Source organism: Ciconia boyciana, chromosome 8 (genome assembly GCF_034638445.1).
Source record: "Ciconia boyciana chromosome 8, ASM3463844v1, whole genome shotgun sequence".
Classification (NCBI taxonomy): Eukaryota; Metazoa; Chordata; class Aves; order Ciconiiformes; family Ciconiidae; genus Ciconia; species Ciconia boyciana.
The window spans coordinates 57371603-57392324 of NC_132941.1; positions in this window are offsets into that span (position 1 = coordinate 57371603).

A 20722-nucleotide genomic window follows, 5' to 3' on the forward strand; every position below is an offset into this window, starting at 1 on the left:
CTGCTCTAGGAAACAATTAATTAGGTTGTTTCCAAAGGCGAGGGAAAGGAGCCTTTCATGTGAAATTCACTAACGGGGCCAAGATATTTTCTTGTTATTGCAAGGGATTCTGCAATCTCCTGCCAAGAGGAACTTATCCAGAGATCGGGTAGATGGGGCTTTAAAAGGCTTCTCTCCCTGCCCTGTCCTTCTCATCTGATGTAGTTTCCTTTGGCTGTTCAAAATCATGACCCTGCTGCCTCATCTGAATTTTATCTTTTCTGCCTGTCACCCTGGTATTTTGTGCACACAGTCCCACCAGAAACTGAAAATGGTACCTGATGGCTATTTTATGTGCCGCTGTGTGTAGCAAAATTCTACCCTTGCTGTAACTGGGCTTTCTGGAGCTGGTTTGTTCTCCTTTGCCCTCTTCCTTAAGCACAGAAATCAAAGCAGAGGAGAGCATTTCAGCCTCAAGTGTAAAAGAATAGCTTTCCAAAATATTGCTACAGCAGCACATGTTGTTTCTTTCACTTTTTGGAAAATCATTAGCAAGTTTTAACCCTTAGTTAAATCTCTCCATATTTTTCCTATCTCAGGTATTGCCTTAAGCAGAGTATGTGGGCTTACCAGTGCTCAGAGCTCCTAACAACAGGCTGTAAACAGTGGGTATATTTTCCAAACGCTGAACAAAGCTGCAATATTAAGGAGTAGTTAGATATTAACGAAGAGGTTGCTTCAGTAAAACCAAGTGTTTAGTCAAGTTTACCCCTGTGCTGTATGTTCACTTGTGAATTCCATGCACCATGGAACTGCAAAGTTATTTTTGATCTTTGAAGCTATCATTGCAATTGCTGTCCTTGAGAACTGAAAAGTTGTTCTAAGGCCATCTTTATTTACTAACGAGAAGGCAGGTTTAATGTCTTCTTTGTCCAGCAGGGCTCGGGAAAGCAGATCACTTCCCTCGCGAAGGTCTGAACCCTGCGTCTGAGATGACAGCACGTAAGCATGATGTGTTTTAAGCAGAGCAAAGCAGAGTCGGCAGTTTCATGGTCAGCAGCAAGCGTAAGCAGTCGTTGCATCAAGGCCTCTGCACTTTCCCTCCCTCCTTACGCACACTGACACACTCACGACTTGACTAAAGCTGTGATGTTTTCCAAGTTGTTATCTGGGGTTGATAACTAAAATACAGAGATCATTAAGAATGAGAGAACTTTTTCAGAATCTTAATATATTCAGCAAATGGAATCACAGGAGATAATATAAAATTGAAATGCACCAAGCAGTGCGTAGGAGCATCGATGCCTAAATGGCTGTTAAATCCAAGGGAAGTTTGCTGGGGGCTACTGAGAAACCTGTCATGTAAATTTTTGTCTCCTTTATGCAGCTGAGTGAAGAAGATGGATTTAATTAGCATTTTTGCCGTGCTCTTAGCAGTGGAAGTGCTATAAAGTGCTGCTGTTATTGCAGACTTGAATCAAAGGAGGTGCGTGTGGCAGAACTTCTTAGACTGTATGAGGAAGGTGCAGAGATTGTACTGGGACGCTCAGAAATGGAGTCCCTAGTAAAGAGTGACAAAATTTGCCTCACAAATTCACTGGTAAGTGTAATATGAAACATTTACTGAACCATGATGGGATTAGTTATGAATTTAAACTAGCAGGGTTTTTAATTTACTTGAGGGTGTGAACAGAACGATTCTCTTTCCAGTAAGCTTAAGTTACATGGAAATGCATGAAATACAGGAAAAATACAGAACTTTACCAAGAGAAGTGTTAATCCTTTCCTTTATCAAGCAATCCTGCTGATTACAGACAAGCATTAGAACTTCTGCATTCGTTCAGATTTCAGCATCTCACTAGGTCCTTGCATTTGGACAGTATCTGAATTTTTGCAGATTTTTTTCCATCTTTTGTCTTCTCTCTCTAGTCTGAACATTCGAGGTTTTCTACCTCATGTCTCAATTGCCACAACATGCTGTGTTAGTTAGCAGAATCTTGTCCTGCTCTTACCTATCCAAAATGCGACTTTGTCAAGTGTTGGTTTTGTAGCCCAAAGGGTGGTGACTGAAACATTACTCTCTTGAATCCAACTGCCAGCTCTCCCTATTTGCTAGTATCAAGCATATGCTGTACCTCCGCATATTTCAATATGCCATCAAAGCATAGACATATCCTATCTGTGAGGTTTTATTAATTTTCAAGACACCAACTCCTGCCTCTGATTTTTTCATCTTTCTGCACCATTATCTCTTGCAAACCTTGCAAAAAGTACCTCTGAGGCTTCCCTTAATTTTCAAAAGGATTTCCTCATCAACGCTGGCAAAGCCTTCTTACAACACGGAAATATTGTCAACATTTAAGCTCTCCTGGAGTAAGATCACTCACTCTTAAACCAACAATATCTCATTGTTCGCTGTCAGGCTCTGTCTGTTGGCTGCACTGTATCGTTCGTTGCCTGGTGTACATCGGTTGTAAGCGCTCAGTGGATACGGGACTTTCTTCTCCCTATGTGTTTACACAACACCTAATGCCATGGAGGTTTTCCTGAGGAGAACTCCTAGACACCATGGCAATATAAATGATAATAACAGTTGGTATGACAGGTTTATTTCCCTAGCAGTGCTTAATCTTAGCAAAACAGCTTTAAAAATAGATTCAGAAGCCAGAAAAATAAAATAAAAGACTTCTACAAAATTTGAAGTTCTGCTTCCATCATTCCAATGTCTTGCTCTTGCCTATCTGTTTGTGGACAAAGCTCCCATTGCTTGTCCCGCTGAAGCTTCAGCAATGTACAAGCAAATAAATTAAAAAACCTTCCTGAACTGGGGCGATTATGTCCTTAGTCCAGGAATTCTGGAAGGGCGCATGGAGTTCAGCTGAGCTGGACGTCTCTCTGGGTTCAAGTCCTAAAGGGTCCAAAGATTTTATCACACTTTTTATAGGGATGTTTGATCACATGCTGAAAAAATGTTGAGGTTGGCTAGAGATGTATCTGTCTTCACAATATTTATTGGCTTTTTTAGTTTTTTCTAGTGAATAGAGACGATTGATTGGAACAGATAAAAAACAAAAGAGCGTCAGACATAGAGTTTGATCCTGCACTGTGGTACCTCTGTCTGCCACCAAAACACAACAGATCCTACACACATGTGAGTAAAGGGATGGGCCTTCCCATCGTGGGCTGTTGCAAAAGGTGTGTTTGGAGGGTCTGTAGGAGGTGAGGTTTGTGGCTATGTTTAATTCCCATGGAAGTTCACTCCATGGCTTTGGACAAGCCACAAGGATGTCTCCCGAACTGCTGGTTGTTACCCTTATAATGGAGATCTGAGTGACTGATCAATGCTCCTTCTTAACACCTACCTGACTTTTTTTATGTTTGGCACTGAGCATCTGGAAGATTGGGAACAATTTCATGGATTTTACTTGATATTTTGAGTAGATGGATTCAATCTCCTCAGCCACAGGTCTACTCTTCTGTCTAAGCTGTTCTTTCCATACTTCTCCACACTCAGCATCAGAAACTGCTTCCCATCATTCCCGTATCCTTTGGGGGACACATGCCACTGGTGCTCCTGCAGAGTGGCACAGGATGGAGTGGATCCTCCTAAGAAGTTGTCAGCTCCCTCTGCCAGGGGGAGGCTTTTGGCTGTTTGGACTGTAAGTCATTTCTTCCGAGGGAAGGCAGTGGTCTAAGTCCTGTTAATGCTGGTTAGATGGCAGATGGCTAATGTAGATGGCACTCTTCCATGGGAAGCCTGTCTCAGTAGAGGAGGGAGACATGTAATGATCTCTCATTTGCTGTTAGGACATACTGCTGGGCCATGACTTTGCTGTAATTCATGAAACAGCGATGATTTAATCTTCAGTATTGCACAGCTACAGTCCAGGCAAGAGGTAATGAAAGGCATTTATAACCGAGGCCAGCAGTCTGCCAGGATGGACATCTCCTGGTCAGCCGGAGAAGGCAGGAAGCCTTGCCCTGAGGTGGAGTTGTGTGAGACCTCGGTGTCAGTGAGGAATCCAGGAGTACTCCAGGTGCAGTGTGAATACCAGACAGATGGATGGTCAGGAAGCCTTTTCTTGGGGAGCTTCTGCAGTGTACATAAATCTTCTGGCCTGGCCTGGTTTATTTTTACCTTTAATCCTGAAGAATTCCTGTCTGATATTCTAACCTTATTTTCTCATGTTTTATTAGAACTAACTTGCAAAGCCTCATTCCAGTATGCGTGGGATCCTGAGCTTAGCTTTTCACTAAAAGCTGCCTTTTTAACTCTTTCACACCTTCCCCTAGTTGATTTTCCTTTTAAGATAATACAGTATCTAAGGAAAATATTGGAAGGAACAATGTGCTGTTTTCCCTTTTCTGTAAAATGGAGGAACCTGAAGTGTAAAGCACCTAGTACATGACATTAACATTGGGAAATAAGTATCTAAGACCCATAAAATTCAACAAAAATTTTAAGATAGTATCTTAGGAACTTTTTTTTTCCCAGATTCCCTAACTTTGGTTTATTTATTTTACAGTCCTAAGAGAATCGCACATATATCTTTTAAGATTAAAAAAACCTATAGCTAATGCAATTAATATTTTAGTCAAGAATGTAAGGCTGCATAACCAAAACTGTCCTAAAACACAACAGAGCCCAAGTCGGGTCTTGTCCATTATGGCAGTGGGAGTTGAGAGGACTCAGTTCTCTGGGATTATATATCAGTTTTGTAATCCCCTAGACCGTAATTAAGCACTGTTCTTGTTGGTACTGGCTTACTAATATTTTTGGCAAGCTTTTCTATTTATTGTTTCATCAAATTAGAAATTTCTGTGCAAAACTGATAATGGCATTTCAATTTTTTTCCGTTAGAAGAATGTAAACAAGGTGTTTGAGCCAGCTTTCTAGTATACTTTCCCCTGCCCCTGAATATCTAGCTGTTTAACTTCAGTTGAAAATATCTTTGGGGTTTTTTGGGGGGTGTTCTCAGTTTTGACTTGTGAAATCAGTTCTAAATCAGAGTAAAATTGTTTTCGTATTATTTTTCCTACTGAGAAAGAAAACTCATTTTTAAGTGTCAGCTTTTCCCCAGAGACAAAATTGCATGTCCTGATGAACTGTGTGTGGCAGACGTAGAGGTGCTGCACCAGAGCGCAGATGCCCAGCCCAGCCATGGCAGGTGAAGGACTGTGCACAGCAGGAGCTGCCTGCCCAGAAGAACCGACAATCTGAGAATACGCTAAGAAGCAGGAGCTGGACATTACACACAGAGGGAGTGCAATAAAATAAAAGTGAGACATTTCAGATCAGCACGGTAAGCAGGAGCAAGTTGTTAAGAGTCGTTCTTGGCCTGCCTGATGCCTACAAGTACCACCGCCCTCAAAATTTCCAAGGTAGGGTTGAGTTGTTGGCTGGGCCAGGCAGCTTACAAGCAGAGAGTCTAGTAGCATCTGTGCTTTTCCATGCCAGGTCCTCTCAGTGCTAAGGAAAGGTCCTACACAGCTTTAATTTGCTAGTATAGACATAGTCTCTGTGACCGAATACCCTAGAAGACAAATTCTACAAAAGATTTGTTTTGGAAGACTGTGATCTTTGTAGAGTTTACTTGTTGGCTCCCAGTTTTTCAAAACTATGTACATGCTTCCTTGTCCAGGCACATTGCTGCTGATGGCAAAGAGCTTATTCACTGTAGTAGATGTCTGCCCATAAATAAACACATAGCTGCATAAGCACAGACTAATTTTCTCATGTGCCTAGCACAGTGGGGCTCTAGCCCTAATTTGGGATTGCTGAATGCTGCTTTAATAGAAATAAATGATGAAAATTACGGATTTTTTCTTAGATGTCCATTATAGACTTTTTAAAAACCCTACACTCTTACTTATTTAAAACCTTTGACTGCAGATCACCCCCTCTCCAGGAGAACTGACAGCCTGTTATAAGCAGGCCTGTATGATGACAGATATGTGATTATATTTAAATAGCCCTGTCATAAAAAGCATTTCCTAGATTGTTTTTTTCTTAGCCTGATATTTGAAAGGTTGCATTGCATTTTCTGCATTCTTAATGAAAACCTTCTGCAGTGTGAAAAAGGAGTTAAAAACTCTGAATTAAGCCTGTAGGTACCATTTACCGTACAAAATAAATAAGTAAAACTTAAAAAAAAAATCTGTAATGTGTCTATGAGAGTTTCTCATGGTGGCAAAAAATGCTCCAGTCTGTTCAAAGTACAGATTAATGTGAATCTCACTTCCAAAGAAAGGCTCATGTTGCTAATCTCCCATGTCCTGCTGTTTGAACTCATCAGCTTCAGAGATGATAAGAACATGTTATTATGCAAACTATCAAAGTTTATTTACACAACTTCTTAAAACAGATTCTTTCAGTGGTATGGCCAGGTGGTTAATATCTATTGTCAAATTTTTTATGCATGCCAGTTCAGTAGTACACATTCTCCATCACGTAAACAAGATATTGTCCACTGTACAGTGCTCTGGCATCCTAAATCTGAGGGGTTAACGCACTCTCATCTTTAATCTCCTGGAATCCTTCTTTTCCTTTGATTTAAAAATCTATGAACACTTTCACAGAGCACATCCTTCAGTAAACAGAATTAAAAAATCAAATAACCTAAGCAGCTTTAAGTTCAAAATTAAATTTTATATCAAGCAGGAATCTGGCAATGCAGTGCTAGTCTACCATAAAGTCTTTCATCTTTGCAAATCCTAGGAGCACTCTAGTGTTCCCAGATTGTCAGGTGAGTTCTCTGTTCTGAATATTTTTAAGTGGCTTAAGCACTTAAGCACTCAATTCTGGGACTCCCAACTTAATGCTCCCTCAAATGGATCTAATTTTCAAAGGATGGCTGTTCCACGCTTTCTGAACAGCAGGCTGTTTTTCTTCTGGTATCTATAAACTGAGGCAACAAAGATCACTCATCTCTTTTTTAAGTGTAGAACACATTTTTAATATGCTTGATTTAACTACAAACCATTTGTAACAGCTGTGCATCATGAGGCCTATATGTAAAAAGCTTTGCTTCTGTGTGGGATATAAATCACAGCATAAAATGTATCAGGAAAAATGGGAAATGGAGATACCAATTTCTATACAAAGGAAATACTGGAAGATTTATTATCAGTGATTTTCTTAAATCTGCTTAGACAGCCAGGACAACATTTTCCAGAACAGATATGGCTGCAGTTTTTCACATCCATAGGTCAGCAGTTTGTGGGGGATCCTTGGAGAGCTCAGACTTGACCTAAAGGGCACCGACAGTAATGAAATGTCTTCCAGTGGGTACCAAACTGCCAGGGCTGCTGGAAATCCCCACCCCAAATGGGGGTCTTGGCATCACACTGAAACCTCACCGAAGTGCTGGGGGTGGCAGCTGGAGCTTTCGTGCGTGTTGAGAACATCGCTGACTCAGTGTCAGGGATCAAGCTTTAAGTGGGAGCCCTTGGCACATCAGGGCACCAGGGTATTTTGAAAAAAAAAAAAAAATATTCTTACTTCTTAAGTCAAGTTACAGCAACTTAGGTAGATCAGTTGAACATTTGTGGCCTGTGTCATCAGCAGGGTTATTTGAGTGAGCCCACACTGTGAAGGCCACAGTAACTTACGTTACTTTGCAATTGCTGTGGACTAGAAGACCACAGCTTCAAGGTGGCAGCAATAACAAAAGCAAAGTCACTTGAATGTTATTGCAAATTCTAGACAAACTCACTGAGAAATGTTAAGCAACTTGACTGTTTTTCACAGAAAAAAAAAAAAGAAGTGCTAGAAGAATGCCACTTTTAAGAACCTTGCCCAATGCAAATACTTAACAAGCATGTCCACAACCTTGGAATCCAAAAATTATTTTCATTTCCCTGTCTCTTTTGACATTACTTCCCCTGACAATGATAAGTGCCTCAAAACTCCATATTGCTTTCCAGCTAAAGGTTGACCTTTGCTGCTTTTCTTCTTCAACAAGTAACACTGCTAAAATTATACATCAGACAAGAAAGCGAATGAATCATCCAGCTATGAAAGACTTATTTTGAAACTGTAGGAAAATATATACCTGGGCATATGGTTCTGGAGCTGATTAAATCACCACATTGGAAAATCTTTAGACCTTAGCTCCCTGTAAAGTTTGATTTAAAATTCTGAGAGAAAGACCACAAGCAAAGTTTGCAGAATATCATGCAGCAGATATGCAACAATATCCATGAACAGTAAAATCAAGATTTCTGATAGTTCATGTGGCGTTAAGGAGGACAGAAGCACTCATAGAATATTAGAATCATAGAATATCTTGAGTTGGAAGGGACCCATAATATTGCAGGTTTCATTCATACAGATAACATTTTCAGTTGGGTCACCTCTACCAAAATTCTGCTCATTCATGTGAGAAACCAGAACTTTTGTCGGCCAGAAGACTTCCAAGTAGGAAGTGAACAAGCACTGCCCACCTCATACCTATTTAATACCTATTATTGGTGCTTTCAGTCTACTCTCAGTGGTCATGCAGCCACCCTCCAAGAATATATCATCATAGCTAATTGGCATTAGGCTGACTTTGCAGAAAGGCGAAATACTGAGAAAAGTGGGAAAGAGAAGTGCCTTTAAGCAGGTCCTTCCAGAACTGAGCTAAAGCACAGTGCTGAAGGGACAATAACAGCCATTTTTACGCAGTACATTTCATCCCCAGATGTGGCTGATCTTGAATAGCTGCTGCCAGGACTGGGCCTGTTCTGTGGGTGAGAGGACTATACCTCTCTATCCCAAACCAGAAAGATATGCAGAAAGCAAAGATACACAGATTAAACCCAGCCAACATGTTCATGACTTTATTTATGTTGGGAAGGTGAAAGAGCAGACTTTCTAGATGATTTTGGTAATTAGAATGATTTAAAAATGTGGCTAGGCAACAGACTGTACAGACCTTAAGCTGTTCTGCCAGCTCATCTAAGTCATCATCTGCAGCATCACTTGCTATTTGGTTACTAGACATCCTTGGGGTTGAGCACTTCAGTAATGCTGCAGCATTCCAAAATGTTTCATCTGTTATTTTGTTTGTCATTTAAAAAAAGGGACATGTGCCCATGGAGAATATGATTGGATGAGCAACTTAGTTTTTCTTTGTGATCTGCTCTTGAAGTTGGACCTAGGATGCACTGACAAACCAGTGCTAGATGCACATCAGTTGCAAAGAGAAGTCATTGGGAGCTCCAAGGTTCTGCAGCTCATTATGGCTCGGGCGTGCCATTTGAAGCTGAAAATCTTGGCTACTGTGACAGGGCATGAGCAGCAGAGAGGTAACAACCTGGGCTTCTGATTTTCATTTGAGACACAGTACACAATGGGGGAAACTTTTCCAATCTACTGCAAAGTGGGACAGGAAATTTTTGTCCGTATGTCAAGTGTCTCTCCTACTGTTAGGGTCTGGAAAGTGAGGTATGACACTAATAATTGCAATTGTGAGCTAAACTTTCAAGCTAAACTTTCAACAGAGCTGACTGAGACAGTAGTGAAAGTAGCTGCCTTAGCTGGAAACTGGAGATAATACCCTTATTGTTAGGGCTTTTTAATGACTACAGAAGAGCAGAGCCTTGTATTGGAGTGTCATTTGACAAAGTAATAATTAATGTAACGGTGTTAGGTTAGATGCTAGGCATGTGCTTAAAATTGACCTCTAAGAAGACTCAATTACATGAGTTGTTCTGTCGCGCATCCCACTTTAGGGACCAATAATCCCTAAACTGTAGAGATGCCTCATCCCACAATTCCTAACTGATACCTACACCTGTAAATGATTGAGAATACCTAAACAAAATGCCAGGACTTCTCTATACAATTGTAGGAAAGGCCAATGGTACCTAAGTGGGACACTCTTCTCTCCTCACAGAGTGTACAGGAAGAATAGGTGCTTACAAACACCTTGCATGGGAAGTCTTTTTAAAATCCCTTTCTTCCCTTGTCCAGCTAGGGACATGGAACCAGTTATGAGCACCAGTCAGGACCGATCATTATCCATTTGTCCACTTGAGATTCAGAGCATAAATGGGTTTCACTCAGACGAGAGCCATCTAACGGAGCAAGGACTCAGCCAGGGCTCCCCAGCATGAGTCCTGCAACAGAGTGCTCGAGCAGGGTGGGCTTTTGGGCCACTGCTGCTGTCCCAGGGGGAAGGGAAGCACTATCACATCGGTACCATGGCCCTCCCAAACACATGTGGGTGCCTAAACTTAATGTAGAGATTTCAGCAGTCAAAAATGGAGGTGGTGGCTAGGTTCTTCTGGGGTTGGGCACTGGTGGAGTGCAAGCAATCTGATTGCCTTCCAAGACTAGACTTACACACCACCTGAGTAAGCAGTCTGAATTTCACCCTTAAGCACAAGTCCTTATTTCAGTGTTGTCTGAAGTCCTGTTTGAGCTTTTAAATCCTTGCCCTGAAAACATTTGCTCTTGATAAGATACCTGATTTAATAACCCTTTTAAAACATAGTAAGAAAGAAAATTGACAACCCAAGTTCTGCACAGTAAGGTCAAAAACTCAGTTGCTTCTCCAAGCTGAGCTCATCATGCTTGGAAAACTCAGGACATAGCTGTGTTGGTCCAGCTTTTCTTTAAAGTGTTTTAACCTGATGTCCAAAACAAAGCAGTAAATTAGATGAACCTGTCAGCTGAAATTCAATGTCCTTAGCTGAAACTTGGCATGTAGCTTTGCCAGCTCAGTTATAGATTTTTTTTTGATGACTATTTGGCTTTTCATTTCTCTCTGTGCCTTTTTTTCTACCTCCTCCTTCTTTTCTGCCTTAAAATGTACTTTCCATTACCATAGTTGAGCGCAGGAAAGCACCACCTTACTAACTTCTCTAATGTAGCCATTTTACTTAAATATTCTAGACACTAGAGACATTTTCTATTAAACTCACAGGTTTCTTTCTTTCTTTCTGCCATTGGAACATGCTTTTGAATGTAAATTATTTTGTTTCTAAGGTGTATCAAAATGAATATAATGTGGAAATTCACTTTGCTCAAATGAGGCTAAACAAAGCATTTAAAAGGTACAAGGGGATGTGATCCTGATCAATGCAGGGACATCTACTTTATTTCCATTGCTGAGTTCTGTAATTTCCACTGCTGAGTTCTGTGAAATTAGTTTTTCTCCAGGTGGATCTTAGTTCAAACACTGAATAATACAGTTTATTTCAAAGATTTAAGTTTTATCAGTACACATTTTAGGAGTCACTTCATGTCAAAGTTAATAGTGCCTTGTTTCGAATTATGAAGGAAATTTTTATACAGTCAATTTGTTCCCTTTCCTTTCTTATCTAGACCTCATAGTGATGATATCAGCACTTTAAAAAGCCCTATTAGCTGCTTGCTGTAACATTTGAAATATTACATCCTTACTTTACTTGCAGGTCATTACCATCTTGAGAGGGGCCTGAAATGCCATGGGAAAAGATAGCTTGAATTGTCACTCTATTCTCCATCCCCAGTTGATTGAGTGCAATGCTGATTGCCAGGGATAGTCAGAGCTGCTTAGAAATTTTAAAACTGCTGCCCTTTCTCTGGCTTCTGGATTTGCTGGCTTGTTGCTAGCAATTCTGAAGAAGCCGTGGTTCTCCAGCCCAGAGAGCAATATTTACCTTATTTTCTTGAACTTGCTATGATTTCTTCTCAAATTCCTTTCAATATCAGTAAGGGAAGCCAAAACAAACAAAAAAATCTAAACTTTAAAACTTTTCTTGGGAGGAAAAATAAGTTAAGGTAGCTTTCTAAAGAAGTAGAAACTGAGGTGAAGAAAGCTGGCTTTATTAAATTCTGCTTTAAGGCTTGACCTTAAGTCCTACAGGTCACATGAAGAGCAGCAACATTTCTATAGACATTTTATGTACATGTCCTGACCTGTGTTGCTGATCTATGTCCCTAATAAACCCCCAAAAGAATGACATCATACACTTTCATATGGCTACAAACGGAAGTTTGAATCTCCCAGCATCATGCACTTGAAAGGTTTCCTGCTAGTGATACTAATCTGTAGGCATAGCTTTATCTATACCCCTATACTAAGTGAACCAGAATTAGGCTGCCCAACCTTTTCATACTTACAGTCATTTCTTAATCAAGGTGGAATCTCAATCGTATTTATGACAGTGAGAATCCAGAGTAGTCCCACTAAACATAAAGGCGTTATTAGAAGTTTGTATGCAAAAAATAGTAATCAGTGCAGTAACGATGTGTATATAACTTAGTTTAAATGCAGATCTATCTTTCATATCTATTTAAATACGTCTTCAAACATCAATGTATCAAACTTCAGCTGTATCATGGGTATAGCTGTCTCAGAAGGATGTACCTCAGGTACAGAGATATGGAGAGAGAAAATAACTGGCTCACAAAAAGAAAGAATGTAATAGAATTCAGAATGGAATCCTCATCTCCTTTCAGCCCATGCTTTTATCGTAGCACCTTCTTTTCTCCTGAATCATGGAACAAAAGAAATATAGCCTAATGCAGATTTTGTCTTCTGTAGAATAGCTGTGAAATAGCAGCTCCACAAAATCCTTTACACAGTGGGAGTGACTCATTAGCAGTGTCAAGGGTTGTTTGCTCTTCTGATCTGCTCATTTACAGAGCTGCATCCAGAAGCCTGTTTACACAGGACTCCTTCCCTATGTTTATTATTTTCCGTTAATAAAAATACTTTCTCCCCCTAGCTCTTCATTGCCGGGAGCTGATACACTCCAGCGGCCGGCTGTGAGGTTGTACCCAGCCACTGGTAGTGGTCCAGCACTCGCCGAGGCTCCGACAAGAACAGGCAGATGGTTCACGTAGGTGGGATGTTAGAGTGGCATTTGAGAATATCAGCAGTTATAACAGCTAACACTGACATTCATTTTGGAAGTGGGACAGACCCACTCCATGGGTTTTCAGTCTTAAAGCCATCTGTAACTTTCCAGAGTTAGCTTATGTTTTCCTGGAAGAGCACCCAGCACATGCCCACTCCAGGGCTCCTTGGCTCTTCATCTGTGTGTTTATGTGGATGGCAGACTCCATCTAAAGACGTAATCCCTCTGTTGCCATCGTTGAATGACATGCAGTAAATAAAAGAGTTTAGGATAATCTAGTAATTAGAAACAACCTGACTCCATGTTTTTGCCGTATCAGTCTTCCTAAGAGAAATGTATGAATCCACATGAGGATTCATACATGTATGAATCCACACTATGTATGTGGATTAAATAGTGGATTAGTGGATTCATCCACACAATGTATGAATCCACACTACCCTTTGTGGCATTCATAGATGGTGATTACTCAAAATCAGATTTTATGACTAAGATGCATCTCTAAAATCAACATCAAAATGTACAAGCTAGCAACAAGTAGAGTTCGATAGGAGGAGGGAGAGCATCCTCTCTCTCCATCAGACTTCAGCTAAAGTTAGTTAAATTACATGTCACCAGTTTATCAGAATTCAGCCTAAGGCTTTAGAAGTGCAAATACTCATATGGCCTTTCTCCCTTCTTTCCGCTAAAAAGTCTGGACTAGTTATTACATGCTATTTTTATTCTGGCTACATCTTTATGGAGTTTTCAATGGAAACCTTCAGTAGCACCAAATTGATCTATTTCTCCTTTTACAGCTTTTTTGCTGTGTACATGTTTGGTTATTCCAAAGTTTGAAAATGAGAAAGCAGCTTTCCACTATGCGTCAGCATTCCCAGCTGGCAGACTATTAGAGATGAAATATCAAATCACAAGTACTGTACAGAGATTTAAAAGGGGAAAATTAAAAGCTGCATCATTTGATTAACCTCTGTGTCTCACATTTGAAAATTAATAATGAAGTTTACTTTCATGTAAACCTAGCAATACTTCTCAGAGCATTTGGGAGCCCAAAGCACTGTTGTTTACTTAGTGTTGAGATTCTCCTATTCAGTTTTTAATAGTTATACACAAACCCATGTCTTACTGGTTTTTAACATTTTTACAAAACAGTATCTGCAATATATATCCAAATTCTTACCCCTGTTCTACAACTTGAATGTCGAACAAGCACGAAATGGAAAGCTGATGTTTTAGTTCAACACTATAATTAAGTGATGGCTAAAGTCCATGATTTTCCAGAGACTCCGTCCTTTTCTTTTTGCTTTCTTTTCTATTCTTTCCATGCAATAGAAAGAATAGAAACTTTCAGGTGAACAGAATTGTCTAAAGCAAATTAATTTCATGATGATGCCTTTTCCACAAATCAATGATGCACATTAAAGATTCAGAATGCATTTTAGAGCCATGCAAAATGTGGAAAATAGCAAGGTACCAGGGCAATCCCCCTCTAAATTATAGATTGAGAATTAGATTCTGCTCTACCGTGCAGGTGCAAATCCATTAATTTCAGAGCAGCTGCTTCAGGTTGACATTGATGTGATGGACATCAGAACTCGGCTGGGGAGCTGGTTCTTTCCCATTGCTCATGGCAAGTAGTAAGTATCCGATGCCTTGAGTTGTCCTACCAGTCACCCTCTTCTCTACCATGCTGAATTATAGCATGTATACCGTGTAAACTATGGGATATTGTGGGTCCATTTCTTTACATTGTAGCAGGGTGTGTGTGGAATTGCTGAATGTATCTGTGAGCAGCATAAGGAAATATTTGGAAATCTAGTTCAATTGTTTCCACCTAATGACTCGTGGGTCCCTGTGGTTTGGTGGAACATCACACGGGGGTCTTTGAAAGTGTTAAACCTGATGTGGGTCTGCTTCAATTTGCAATAAATGGATCTGTGCATCCATTGGAAAACATTTTACAAATACACAAACAGAAAAAAGATGTGAAACTGTGGTTTAGTTCTCTTTTTCTTCACCACATATTTTATTTTATTTTATTTTATTTAGCTTTAGGTTGGAAAGTCTTCCATTTAAATATTGTATAAGCTTTGACATAGTTTTCAACCTTTCTGATGGACCCCAAAGAAACTCTAGGCAGTTTTTAAATGCATGCTAACAAATCAAATCCGTTCTTAAACCCCCCTTTCCTGCATCCTTCTGAATCAATGAAGCATAGGATTTTTGACCTTTTTAAGGGACAACAGAAGGACACACTTAAATTATGCATTGCTGGTGAAGGAAGAGCTATTATGAAAAAAATTTTATGCTTATTTGGACAGATCCTCAGCTGTGGTAAACTGAGAAAATCAGCCAGAAGTCAAGACTCACATCAAAGGGAGATCTAAGTCATACGCTCTACTGTCACATCTGAGGAGGTCAATGTACAGAGTAAAGATGCATGTTGATCCATCATTTTAGAAAAAATAAAACTGAGTTACAAAGAATTTGAAGGTTTCCACCCCCAGAATTAAAAAGTGACATTTGGGAAGAGAGAGCAGGAGTCCCTTTTTATAAGTTTAGAACACTTCCTATCATGAGAGTTAGACTGGGGTGGGGTTCATAAGCCTCATTTTGCCAGCCTTTGCCTCCGTGAGTGCAGCAAAAGGCAGTTTTCAAATGGCCTGATGAGCTTCCTGGCTTGCGGCTTCTAAGCAAATGAAAACCATTATGTTTGTATGCAGCTTATGTAGCTAGTCTCAGACTCCATCTTCAGACAGCACAGTCTGTATTTGCAAAAATTTGCAGATAGATTTAGATAAATTTGTCTGAGTAACAAAATAACATGAGGATTAAGAATTGCCTATAAAACGTGAGCTTTGGTAATAAAGCAGAATGTGTGGGAGTTCTGCTCTAAGGCAGCAGCGTGTCTTGAGGCAAGGAGACTCAGTGAATAAAACCTTCTCAGCGTGGTATTAAAAATGAAGTTCTTACTAATTTTGGCTTGGCTTCACATGTATGCGATAGATGAGAATACATTCCTTTTCCATAAGCAGGAAAGCCCTGTGTGTTTTCATGTCACTAGTAATGGAAGTGACAATACATTAGAGGGCTTTGAGAAGGCAGAGGGAGAGAGCGGCAATCTGTCAGTACTTTTTCATTTGAGCTGCTCTTTGTGCATCCATCTGAGATGATGCTGCCCCTTCTTACTCCAGGTTCCTGGTTCAGCAGTGGTAGGTGATGCACATGCTCTGAAAGCTGCCTGATTGTCTTGCGGCAGTCTGTCCGAGAAAAGGAATGAAGTTCACGGAAATTCATGGAAAAGACCATTACAGCTGTGTTGTCTTCTTGCACAAAATATTTTATGCCTCTGAGCTTCATCCTTCTGCGATCAGTCAGGGCATTCCAGATAATGTGATTTTAAAGGGGAAAAGATCTAAACAATTTGCTTCGGTATGCCAGAAACAGGCCTAATTATCTGGAGATTTGCTGGATATGTCTGCAAACCATTACAGGCTGAATTAAATCTTTTTGAAAAGCCAGGTCTTATTCCTCTTTACTGTTCCTTACATCTAAATGCCCTGATAAGCCATACATATTTGTGTTAATTAGGCGAGTGTTTGGCAATCTCTTTGTTCCTTTTTTGTTTTGAGGAAAAAAGGCCAGTCAAGAAGGAGTGTCCCAGGAGGCCAACCTGTTCACACCTCCTTCACAGTGAGCATCGCCATGGCCAATTACAGGGGCCCCAAGCCTGAACAAAAGAAATTACAGAAAAGAAGTAACGGTTCTAAAAATATCTGTTGTCTTTAATCAAGGGGAAGAGACTAAGTGACAGGCACATGGAATAGGAAGCACACACAATACTTGGGCTGTGGGCAATGAAGTGCATTTGCAAGAACTTTGTTACATGACGGTTCAATTCAGCCTGGAGCTTTGTTCAAGCTGCTGTGGAAGTCGAGACCTCTGGTGTTCCCTCTGAACTTTCTCTTAAAATGGAGCTCAAACTTCTGTTTGGCGATTTGTAGTCACAGTGTGTGTATGTTGGATCGAAGTGATACCCTACCAACGTTTCTCCAGTGACTCAATCGGTTTCCAAAGAGTCTAATTGAAGTAATTATTCACGTCCTTTTGTGTTGCAAAGAAAACCTGAATATAATGGAGAGGGTTCCTTCTCCCCAAGCTTTTAGCTAGTTAGAAACACTGAAGTGAGTGAATGCTTGATACCGCGTTTCTCCAGCTCTGCCAGGAAGAAACAGAGCTTGAGAAGCACGAACTGGCTCCGTCAGGCATGGGTTCAGAAGCCTAGCTGAAACTCATCTTTGTGCATGGGTACTGTGCTGGCCGCAGATATATGGGACCTTCTTCTCCCACGTGGTCTCTTTAGGGTGGGGGGCCTGTGCTATCAAAGCTGAAGAGCTCATCTGATCATCATCTGTGTTTTCTTCATCATTTTTGTCTGGCAAAAAATTTGTATAACCAACAATAACATTTCTAAAGCGTGAGGCTGAAAGCAAATAATACTCAAGCTCAACTTCACATAAGAAATTAATTGCTGAAGGGCTGTTTCTGTGCTGCCTCTGCCACTGCCTTTCTCCTGTCCTTTGCTCTCCACTGCTGGAATTCGTGGTGCTCCTTGCCAGTCCCATCCACCTCCCACGGCTCCCTCCACGCCAGGGAACTGCCGAGAGCCGTCGAGCAAGCTGCAGGCTCAGCGAAGCTGCTGGCCTGACTGCCTGGGCTGGAAAACGTTTTCTGTGGGTTCAGCTCTGTATCTGTGATTTAATGCTGTGCTAATATTAAACATCTAACGTAATATAATGTTGTTCTAAACCAAGAAATAGCCTAGGAACAGGTATGTGAAAAAAAGCTGGTGGGTTTTTTTTTCATTTTCAAGCTGGAGGCAGGTTATAAAGTAAGACCGGGAACAGCTGGTCTCCAGCAGTGACTTGGGAACCAGAGACAGAAGTCTCCTTTTTACAACCTTTTGATAGACTGTTTAATGAAACAGCTGGAGATCTGCAAGGAATAGTGGCTACGCTCAACCTGCTTGCTGTTTTTTTCCAGAGAGCTGGAAAGGACTGTCTATACCATCCAGTGACCACGAGATACCACTGTTGGTTTAACACAATGCCTTGCATTTCTACTGCTAAAAAGAAATTTGGGGCGTAAAGAAAACATTGTATTTCAGAAGATTTAGCATGTTGATGAGCACCTGCAGAACAGACTATTTATGTCAGAAACCAAGCTAGGATGGACCTGTGCCCATCTCCCCATTTATATCCCCATTTATGTTCCAAAGGGGTTCTCAGATCAGAAGAGGCAGGTTTTCTGTCTTTTTCTCCTCCATTACAGAAAGCAAGTTGCAAAGAAGGTCAATATAAGGATTGAGAAATCAGGATAAATCTGAGATACCTTCCTGAAATCTAAGTTTGCTGCTGCATTAGTCTGTATACATGCAGCAGTGTTTAAATTCCAGGTTCCTCTTAAGTCTTCTAGAGAAAATCATGAGATTTCACAAGCTTTGGAATTTGTGCACTCCCTAATTGCTCGAGTTTGACAAATGGCAGAAGTGGGACCTATTCCTGGATTTATAGATCTGGATTTGAGTCTGCTTTTACATCAGCCACTGGCCAAAGTTCATGCTGCTTGGTGGTCTGGTTCAGGCCTGTCTGTGATCCAAGCGTTAGGAGAGAGCACACTCTTCTCTGGAAAGAAGACATCAATTAAAAGAGACTTTTTTTGGTTTCTGCTGGAGAAAGCCACACTATCAAGTAACCACAAACTGTTCAACTCACTGTGATTTAATTCCTTTGCTTAGAAAAACAGTTTCTAACCATCTATATTCCTACAATAATGGACAATGGCCATGCTTAATTTTTCATTTCAAACACAAGCTATTAATTATAAGACCAACCCAGGTTTCCTGGTCTATCACTTACTGTTCTCGCTAAAATGTGACATGCATAGCAAGCCAGCCGTTGTGGCACAGCCAGGCTGACTGGCTCCTGAGGGTTTCCCCGGCTGTGCTCAGGTCCACTCCACTGCCTTGAACTGGTTTGTGCTCCAGCTCAAAGCCGCGTTGCAGAGCACACCCGGGCCTGGGACATCAGATTGATCTAGGGTCAAATGACAAAGCTGGCCCTACCCGCTTGCCACTGGACCCAGAAAATGGAGATAAACATCCTCCAGCTTTTATGCTAAACTAGGTGGATCAAGTGTTCATAACGACACAACACCACTGTCGGTAATCTAAATACTAATCCGCTTGAAACTTAATCAAAGTACTTGAGGGATGTGCACTGAAAGAAGAAGTATTTGGTCAAAATCAACATGTCAGGCCAATGGTGATGCTAAAAATTAAAGCCACTGATTTCCAGAATTCTACTACACTGCTTGTCTACTAGGTATATGGGGAAGAAATCAAGTGTTCACATACACACACACACAAACAATATATGCAGTCTCCTTAATTATAAACCTATAAAATACTACATGAAGTTGCTGTTAAAACCACCACTCTCCTGATATTTTTCAGTACTGCTTTAGACACCTAACAGAGATGCTTTCATGTTGGTTTAGAATTGTTTTCACATCGCTGAATAAAAATGAGATGCCATGCATTCTACACGGGCTGATTCCCCTATATTTGTATTAAATAATACCATACTGACTGATTTGCTGAGTGAGCTGTTGTGACTTCTTCACACATTGTGTTTCTCAGCTGCATAAAAAGTTACTAAGGCAAATTATAGATATCTAGTCTGTATAGGGAGGACTGATAGAACTGAGTACCATTTTTGCTTCATAACAGGTAGAAAAATACTGATTTTATAGATGCTATCATGTTGTGGTCTCTTAGCTATTGGGTAAGCAGGATGTGAAGAAACCACTCTGTGTTATACAATACAAGCCAAGACAAAGCTGGCTTTTCAAAAATCATGTCAAAACCACAAAGGAGGAAAAGGACCTTCCAATGTCTGTTTCACATTGATAAATATGCTCTCTGAATCCCCAGATAAGTTGATCTGAGTTGATTACTTTGTCCACAAAGGTCTTGGGACAGTCGTGCTCCATAAGACAGCACAAGGAGAGGTGGTGTAGGTACCTCAGCTGGTATCACAAGAGAGCTCTGTGAGACTGGGACAGCCTTCTAAGAGGTGTAAGAGCTTGTCTAGCTTAGAGATGGACACTGACACATCTTGTCACTGGGTTCCATGACACACAGAGAAGGACAAGTCAGTGACAACGCAAACTCCTTCTGGTGGTTGAATGTGGATCAGATGCCTGGTTCGTTTAGTGGCAACATGGCTTAGAGATAGAATTGTGCTAAAAGTGTAGACAAACGTAGGAGATGATACACCAGTGTAGTGTACTATGTAATGATATGTATGCTAAAAAGCAGAAAGTGTCAGTGTGGGAGCCCAGAACTGTCCTTTTACTTTCTCAAGGGAGCCACTGTGCCCCCTCCTTGCTTTATTTTTCTGCAGATTGGGAATTCATATGAAACATAGTAAGTTAGTGTGTGCTTAGTGCAGCAAGTTTGCAAGCAGTATACTATAACTTATTAGCAACTCCAGGTTTTTGTTGATATTTTTTATTGCTACCGAGAGTTAATTAAAAGACAGAATCTACTTAGGTCCAACTATCTGAATACACAGTTAAATCTGGGAGAAAGCTTCTGTTTAGTTAGTAAGTCTAAAAACAACATGCAGCTTTTTGCATTCCCCTCTTCCCCCAAGTACTGTACATCAAGAATGTATGCAGTCAAAGTCAGCTTCACAACTACAATAAGTTTTTCAACCATGTGAAACCCCAAAAAGTCAAGCCTTCACCACTGGCTCTTGATTAACACTTAGCTTGTGAGGAGAAAAGAGCCCTAGCAGATACAGCATCTTTTGGGGGAACATTTTCCATTGCTGATCTCTTCCCG